Raw genomic sequence first — 9,355 nt, 5'->3', positions numbered from 1 at the left:
GCCCTCACCATACCACCCCTGTTAGCAGACACTGGCCCTGGGATGAGGGTCTCTGCTCTTGCTACTACCCAAACTGCCAGACCTTGAGACAAATATTTCCACTAAGTCAGTCCCTGAATATCAGCCAGGGCCACAGGCCCAGAGCCACAAAGAGAGGAGGCCCCACCTGAAAGGAACCATGTTTTAGGCCCAGGAGAACTTGAATGAGTCACTCTTTCCTTGGACAGGAGTGATTTTCACTTTATTCCATCACGTCCCCCACCCCCTCCCAACCTCTGGTGTCTTTAGCACGTGGCTTTAGTTGAACAAGACTATTACCAGCTTGGCGAGGACCTCACAGATTGAGGGACCCCTTGGGTGGGGAAGGGTAGGGAGTCTGTCTCTGATTTTATTGTGGGTGTGCTGAGTACCCAGTGTGGCTTGAAGGTGTTAGGAGGTGGTGAAGCCCAGAGGGGAGGACAGCAAAGACAGCTTGAGTGAGTTGAGGGCAGACTCTGCGCTTGAAGCACGGGCTAAGGCCATGGCTGAATGTGACCTAAGATGTTTTATTTTTATTTCATTGGTTAAAAAGGAAAATTTGAAATTTAAGATTTATGAGAATTATCAGCAAATATGTTTGTAGATGTGATAGGAAAAATTCTGTTACCAGTTAATTCACATAACTTTTTATTGTGACCAAAAAGTAGGTCCTCCTTTGTAGAAAATATAAAAGAAAGATTACGAAGATACACAATACTCATAATCTTATCGCCAAGAGATCATTACTATTAACATATCTCCAGCATTCTGCAAATTAGTTTTTCAAAACAAGGTTCTACATATTATTTTGTAACCTGCAATTTTTTTTAGCAACTTCATATTGAGAGCATTTCTTCACGTCATTACATGATTTTCTATGACATCTTTTTTGGTAGTACTTTGTATAATATATGGTGTGGACACATGATACACTTACTTAAGTAAACTCTTTCTCTCTCTCTTTTAAAATTTTATTTTTAAGTAATCACTACACCCCACATGGGGCTCAAACTCACAACCCTGAGGGCAAGAATCACATGCTTTACGGACTGAGCCAGTCAGACGCCCCATTAAGTAATCTCTTTTTATTGAACATTGAGGTTGCTTCCTGTTTACCTTCACTAAAAAGAACAGTTTTGTTTTTAATTTCCAAAGATCCCTGGTGCCTTGTTTAAACGAAAATCTGGCCCCATGGAAGGCAGGGCTTTGGGTCGAAGAAGACTCAGGTTGGAGGAGCCAAGGGGTCTGGCATCCACTTTCTGTTCTGCCACTCTTCTCTGACTAGTCAGGTTAATCACTTGCTGCCTCAATTTCCACTTTGGCAAAATGGTGACATAACCCTCATAACTTCCATAACCCTGAAACTTCTCAAACTTTCCAACACTTAAGGACATGTCTGTGTTGAATGGTGGGAAGCAAAGTCTTGTGGCCGCTGGAGTATGGGAGACGGGTCTCCCTTTGCTACTTCAGGAATGGAATCTCAGCCTTTAAAGCCTTCTTTCTCCATGCTGTCTTCCACCACCTCCATCCCAAACTGGCATTCCAAAGCACGGGTTTACCAGGTCTTATTCTGTTGAGAGAGAGGGTGCATTTTGTTCCTTAGCAGTCACGGCCGTAGCCACGACTACGACTGAGTTCTCCTCCAACCCAAAGCATTGGTCTGTTCCAGCCCTGCAGATAAAGCAGTTCATTGGACTGTAGAATGTCAGAACCATAAGGGACCACAAAGACAATCTCGTCCCCTACCCCCACCACCCGTGCTATTTAAGGACAGTGATTTGACCAATGTCTTTGGGTTACTGGCAGAGCTGGATGAAGGGGCAGTGCCAGGAGGCCATGTGGCCAAATGATTAATTGTGTGTCTTTGGGCACACACTGGCTGGGTCAATCCTGTATCCAGCATTTCTGAGCTGTGGTACCTTGGGGGCAACTTATTAGCAACCTGTTTCAGTTTTCTTATCTGTAAAATGGGGATAGTCCTCATAGTACTTACTTCATAGGGTTGTTATAAGTGAGATAACGCTTGAAAAGGGCTCTGACTTAGTATTTCATTAGTAAATGTTAGCTATTACTATGATAATATAGGTTGTTTTTGCAGTAGCACTGACTCCCCTGCCCAGGACACAGCTCTCGACACCTGCTACTTGTTGGAACCATAGCTCTTTACCAGCCACTGACAGGGATTACTCTTCAAATGGATACTACTCTGAGTAGGTTTGCATTTGGGATGCCCCCAAATTAACCTGCTCCCTCTGGCCGCCTCTTGCTAACCACCAACCCAGTAGCATTTGTGTGGAAAGAGTGGAGCGTGCTGCCTGTGGTCTGAGACAGAAATGTAACCACAGAGCCAAAGAAAATTAACAACGTGGCACAACCTAAGCATCCTGATCGCAGCCCAGGGGTGTACAAGACTGAGAGGGATGTTAGCTGGAAAGGGCCCCTTTTCTGTTTAACATATCCCTCAGTTCGTATGCAGCCAGCCCACCAAATTTCTTTTCTTTTATGTGTTTAACTTAATTTTTTCTTGGAACAAAAAATGTTTAGAACTTTTAAAAACATGGATTTAATTTCTTAACCCCTAAAGTCCTGGTGCATAAAAAAAAGAAATTCCAGTGGATATCCATCTGTCGACCAATGGATCAATCGATCTATCTATTGATCATTTCTTAAGTAAGCCATCTTTAGTTAACTTCAATTTGAAGTCTCACTATGCAGTTGACCTGCGATGCCCATGTCTGCATCCCAGACACGCTCGGCTTAAGGACAGGTCACAATAGCACATCTGGGAGGAGGTGAGGAAGCATGGACTTCGAGGCTCAGAATCACGGACTCACACAGAGCTGAATAGGAAAAGCGGAAACTCCTTTCTTTTGGGCAGATTCTGCAAAGCTCCTTCCTTCCTTCCTTCCTTCCTTCCTTCCCTCCCTCCCTCCTTCATTCCCTCCTTCCCTCCCTTCCTTCCTTCCTCTTTCTTTCTTTCTTTCTTTCACAGTATTTGAGAAATATTTGTGATCATTTAATAAGATCGATTTTATTTATCTGAAGAAACATTTTAAAGTGAACACCGGTCTTGCATCCCAGACCGCTTGAGGTCCTTTGCTGAGCATACTGTGGGATTGTGTTTGAGGTCATAGGCATGATACACACAACCACTGTGACAGACATGCTAGCAGTTGAAATCATCCATTGGGTCCTGTTTTCTTTCCTCCTTCTCTTCCTCCTCCTCCTTTAATGAAATAAATTTATATTAAATGACCAAAATGAAAACCTACCAAACTTGCCTTGTCCCACACAAAATGAAAAAACAAAATTAGATGATTAAATGAACTAAAGTGGCGAATTTATTTCTTGCTCAATAAGTACAATGCTTTGACTTAAAAAAAAATTTAATTTTTTCATGCGTTCGTAATTTGAGGAGAGTGGCTTCTTATTTCTTTCTATGTCACTCTGCATATGCATTCAGACAAACCTCAACTTGTAATTTCTTTTTTGTCTCTCTCGGTAACTGTCCAAGTTGCGGTCTAAGCTTTAATTGGCTCTGGTTCATGTTTAGTCCTAAACATTTGCTAAATTTGCTTATTGCGCATCCCCAGGAGTAAGCCTATGGGTGGCCACATATTTGTTGAATGGATGTTTTGCCTTGTAGGACATACTTTGGAATAATACTCCAGAATGGGCTGAAAGAACTGGGCAAAGGGGAGTCTTGCTCCCGTTTCCAAAAAAAACAGGAGAAAAAGTCCCTTTACCAGTATGAATTGATTTGCCACAGAGAACACAATGAGGCATGGAGGGTGAATAGTCGTAGCCTTTTTCTTGCATGAGGACCGCTCTATCCCATGCAGGCCTGACCACGAGTGTAGAAACACTCTGCACTTACACACACAGATCTGGAGCCCAAGTCTGGGCTCCGTCCCCTGACTACGTGTGTTGTATGCAATTGTAGAGTCAATATGTATGACCGTGGTGTGTTGGCCTGAGTAGGCAACATTCTGGCAAACACACAGGCTCTCCTGAACAGTGATGTTATTAGAATGTTTTTGTTGTTATCGTTTTATTTGTCTAAAGTCAAACATCCACTCCTCTTGCTCTCCAGTATCTTACAAGCCCGGTGCTGGCCCACACTGCTGCAGGAACGGGACAAAGAGATGATGTTACAGTCTGGTTTCTATGGCAACAGAGGAGGGGTAATGAAAACCGAAATGTTGGAAACACCCATTCTGACAATTGTGACATAATTCAGGTTATTACAAGGACGTAACTACCAAAGAAGCAGAAGTGTCATTACCCTGCAGCTCATGTCGGCAAAAAGCTACACTGCACATTTCTCTTAGTTGGGCTGCTAAGAGGAAGGAAACACGAAACACACGCACGCACACACACACACACACATACACACACACGCCTCGTTTTCTGCATGTAAAATGTGTGTGTTCTTTAAAAGCCAGTGGTTGGCTGGTTTTCCGGACATGATGTGGTTGAAGCTGTCATCGTAATGGAAATTCATTGCTGTAGCTATGGTAAATCGAGTTTTCTGCCTGTGCTGAATGCATTAGTCTAATGAGATGTTTGCAGCCGGAGAGCAGGGCTGCTGGAGACGAACTGTGAGCTACTAACACACGGGTGGAAGATTAGCTTTTGTAATACTCGGTTTGCATGTACCGAAAGTCATCTGTCTTCTGAGTCAACATTCCCGGCCTGGTAAAGAACCTGATCAGGGCTCTGGTGAACAAGCCGTAGGTAAGGGAGATGCACAATCGGAGGGTGTGCCGTTGACACAGGATTCCTTCTCTCTCTACTGTCATCACGACAGGTTATCTGGTTCAGTTTATCTGGGTTGCATGCCTACCTCTACGGCAATGCACGAGTGCCCTGTCCTAAAACCACTGAGGCCAGCAGGTAAACTTCAGTTCCTCCTACTCAAAACAAAAATGTTTGATTTCTTAACCAGATCTTAGAGAGGAAGATGCAGGATAGAATTATATAGTTTATAAATTTGGGGTACGTACACATTCACTACTCTTTAACTGCATTTAAATATATAGAAAGTTGTTTTTTCTCCCCCAAATGTGAACTCAAATACCTGTGGTGTTTTTTGGGGTTTTTTGTGGGTTTTTTGCATGATGATTTCGCTTTGCTTTTGTTTTGTTTTAATTTAAAAAGTGTTTTATGTCTTGGGATAAACGTATTTACTAAAATCTAATTATTAAAATTGATGTGTTGTGAACATGCAAGAGTACTTTTTAAAATTGAATTGTATTATTTATATCCCAGATGGAATATTTTACATGTCTTTGTACTGTTTTTTTTTCTTAATTTATCAAGACAGATGAGAATACTATTTACTGCTAGTTGCTGGTACTGGTTAGTTTTGGGGAAAAAACCAGGTGGCTATGGAATGTCAGGATCAGTTTTCCCAAGTTCAAATACAGAGCTACCTTCTTCCCAGGTGGGGTGTTGTGTAACTGGAACGGGGCAGCATGAAGGTACCTCTGCAGCTTGCTTGCCGAGCAGAACAGGGCAGTGGATGAGGGTGGTGTCGGCTGTAAGTCATTTGAGCGATAGTTGAGGTGCTAAGTCAAAGCCCTTTCTACTACCTATAATATAATGGAGAGGTGACTCATGGTGTTGTCTCTGGATTATATGACAGTACTCAAGAGGGTTAGACAATCACTAGCTTTCTGAGAAAGTGGCTTTGGGTTGGTCTCAGACCCTGTGGTACTTGAGAAAGTGATCCAGGCTTTTCAGAATCGAGACGTTGTACACTCTTGCGTTTTCCTTTCTTTTCAACCAGAGGAACCATTTTTGAAGAGTGAGAGGCATAGTTGCTTTTATTCTCAAGACTTAAAAAAATATAGAATATTTGAAGTGAAAGCATAAAAATAACTAAGAAGGAATTTATAGTGTGGTAAAGTAAACGATCTAGGGGTACAATAGTTGTGTGGAGCATTTTTGTGTTGCTTGGTAGAACGAGCCTGAAAAAATGAGGTGGGGGGGTGGTTATTTGAGCAACAGCACCTGGGTGAAGATTACCTAGAAGGACAGTAGTGATCATCTAAACTCAAATAAAACATTAACGTAGGAACTTCAATTTTAGGGGAGTTGTTTGGTGGCACCAGAATCTTTACCTTTTAAACATATGTGTGACAGATATTTTTGAAAATGTAACTATGTTTTCCTTAGCTCTTTAAATTGTGTATGTGGACAGTCTCTAATATTTTGGGAAGTTTATCAGTCTGCTTGCTTTATAGAATCACACGTGCAAATCCCACAAAAACCAGTTTTTCTGTGTGTAACGTGTTTCAATTTCTTCGTGCCTCCAAAATTACTTTTATTTGGCTGCAAAAAAAAAAAAAAGTAAATGAACGATAATAGAAAGGATGTAAAACAATAAGAGAAACAAGAGTAAATCGCTTTCGGTCCTTTATTTGCTTTTGGTGGTATGTTTTCAAGGCAAGTGAAACCAGCAGAAACAGTTTCACTTTCTGGTTCTTGGTTTCTGGGGGGCTGGGGTGCCAGGGCTCTCCAGCAGCAGGTAAGGCCAGCAGACCAGCTGCTAGAAATCAAGTCCGCGCTGGGACACCCCACGGGGCTGTGGTCCTGCTGCAAGAAACTTTACGCTGGAAATTCAAAAAAGTAATGACTTTCTCAACGTTAAGTAATATTTGCTTATTGTAAAAAATTCAGTCGGTGCCTCAAAGCACAAAGATTGAATTTAAAATTTCTTGCAACTTTAAACGATGTGAAAATCACAAGCAGACTGCGTTAGACCTCTCTCATAACGTGGTGGATTTATTTATTTTTTAATCTCAATTCTGGATCGCAAACACTTCCAACAAATTTAAGGCAACATTACTGAAGTTCCCTGGAATGAAAAGAAGGAATGCTCAGAGAGGAATACCCCTTCGTACGTTGGGGGAGTTCCATTTCCGAGGGTGTTGCAGATCTGCTGACAGTTTGGGGCGCCCGGAGGAGACACACCGCACCCACATACGCTCGCCCTTCTGACACCGTTGGGTCCAGGCAGAGGTGGGGCGGGCGGAAGCTCGGAACTCGCTCCGGCCGGTGGGGGTAGGGGGCGGCTGAGCTCCGCGGGGCGTTACTCGCCGGCGTGTCCCCCTGGAAGCCTGGGCATCACACTGACGCCAGCCAGGTGGCCGGGGCGTGCCCCCCGCAGTCCACGCGTCCTGCAGGAAGCGGGAGGCGACGCTGCCCCGAGTCCGGTGGGGCTGGGGGCTTCAGATTCCAAGCACCTCCCGTTTTGGTCTGTGCTGTCCTTTGCCTCCGAGCCTTATGCTTTTTTACTCGGGGATGGTGAGGTGGAGAGAAGAGCGAGGAGAGGAGGAGTGACTCTCTTCCCATTTAACTACCGAAGGGCATAACATTCCGTCTAACATTTTGGAGATGAAGTTTGTAAAAGCGGTCCCTTTGGGTGGGAGCACACGTGTCTGTTCATTTTGGTGGGCACATTGGACCTATCTAGGAGGGAGCTTTGTTTAAGTGCCTCCTTGGGCATCTGAATCCAGCGATCTCCCAAAAGGCTGGTTTGAGATTTACACGTTTTTAATGTTTTTGTTGTTGTGGTTGTTGTTGGTGCTTTGGAAGGCAGGTGAGGAGAGATGAGGGGGCTTCTTAACAGCCCCTGGGAGGAAAAAAAAAAAACAAAAACCAAATGGTTTGATACCTATATAATGTAATAGAAGCCACCGCTGTGTCTAGTAAATTACTCTAAATTTTAATTAATGAGTCACAAAAGCCACACCATAAGCTTTGAAAATTACCCCTTTATCAATAAGGTGATAATTAACTTTCTCTAGAATTAGCAATTCTCTCAGCCCCGGGCAGTATGCAGCCTAGTAAGTTCTCTGGAATGCTGCCAATTTTAAACAATTGGTCTTTTGGCAAATCTACTGGATTTTAATTCAAACATCGCTTGTGACATTTTCCAGCGTGGTTCAAAGACCATCAGGATCACCGAAATCATGGTAAAATTTCTGATTGCAAGGTTGGCTCCAAATGTTTGGGTAGCATTGGAATCCGTCGCTTTTTCTTTTTTCATTGTCCGTTTCCACCTTTCTCCCCCAGACCTCGGCATTTGCAAGAACGCCACACTCTCGCTTCTCCTATAAATCTCTGCTAGCATCTCTGCTATAAATCGCTGTGGCCAATCCTGCATTTGTTGGTTCGCACATACTGGGTTCGAGTGCTCTGCCTGCAAGCCCACGAGGTCCTAAGTGTTTTTTCATTGTTGTATTCATCTCGGTTTCAGTTCCGGCAAGGGTTCTTCCCTAGTGTTTCTGCAGGCTCTCACCCCGCGGTTTGTCAGACGCTGAGATTTAGATTGGGACTTGGAGGAGAGGAGGTACAGACAGAGGGCCATTCGGGATATGCTCGTGGCCGTTTGAAATTTGGCTAATTCTGACCCACGTATGTTAATATCTGAAGAGGTACAGGAGCACTGGCATTTCAGAGCATCCGGCTCCACAATGAACCCCCCGCCCCCCCAACCAACACACACACAGACACACTCCAGCTAGTCACCGGTGGGTGATGTTTAAGGACAGCCTGATGAGGGATGCTGCCATTCGGCCATAGTGGCTGGACGGCAAGTGGTAACGACTGCACATAACTCCTCTGGAAGTCAGACCTCTCTCCCCTTCCTCTGGGTTCTTTGAATGTTAGCATTGGTGGACTCTTGCTTCATGGAGCCGAGAGCCTGGCTGAGATGAGGTACTGGTGATAAAGTCTGCTGCCGGTTCAGCTGGCAGTGCTGATACAGCCAGGAGCATCCTTGTCCTCAGGAAGGTGGGACGGAGGTGAGCGGCAAGCAGGGTTTGTGCATGTGGGAATCAGTCAGCATCAGAAGAGGCACTTTGCCGCCACGGAGGAGATAAAACACCTCTTGCTTCTTGCAATGATCACCTGGTGGACTATTATTTTAGGACAGAGAGGAATTTATTACCCAGTGGCAGTTCTCCTTTTGTATTAAGCTGAAAAATCATTCCACTGAGTCTGTGTGACACCCTGGAGTAACGGGAATATATTCTGAGATCCAATTGTAGGTGGGCTTCCCTGCGATTGCTCTTGTTACTATTTGGCCAGTTGTGTTTTATAGAATCTGGCGGCATAGACAGGTGAACCTCTCTTTATTCTCCCACCAACTCAGGCATGTTCTACCTAGATTTTTATCTGTGAGGGAGGCAAACGTGCATCTCTTTTCAGCAGCTGCATTTATGGGTCAGATAAATGGGACATGGTCCCAGCTTTGCTGATTTTCAAGAATGATTGCATAGTCCTGCAGACAGGCTATGCCAGCCCTTTGGGGAAGGGGCTTGGCTGA

The 9,355-nt window shown here is 44.2% G+C and overlaps 1 protein-coding gene across 2 annotated transcripts in view; it reads left to right on the top strand.

The window, feature by feature from the left end:
• The first annotated feature begins 4,492 nt into the window (after positions 1-4,492).
• The window catches only part of SCML4 (Scm polycomb group protein like 4), a 120,696-nt gene continuing 115,833 nt past the window's right edge, over positions 4,493-9,355 (top strand). The window contains exon 1 of one of the 2 annotated variants that reach the window (XM_049654094.1): positions 4,493-4,755. The gene's annotated coding sequence lies outside the window, so the exon portion shown is untranslated. The remainder of the gene's footprint in view (positions 4,756-9,355) is intronic. The other variant, XM_049654096.1, reaches the window with a different exon arrangement.

Source organism: Panthera uncia (assembly GCF_023721935.1).
Source record: "Panthera uncia isolate 11264 chromosome B2 unlocalized genomic scaffold, Puncia_PCG_1.0 HiC_scaffold_24, whole genome shotgun sequence".
Taxonomy (NCBI): Eukaryota; Metazoa; Chordata; class Mammalia; order Carnivora; family Felidae; genus Panthera; species Panthera uncia.
This window is presented reverse-complemented; position numbering and strand designations above follow the sequence as displayed.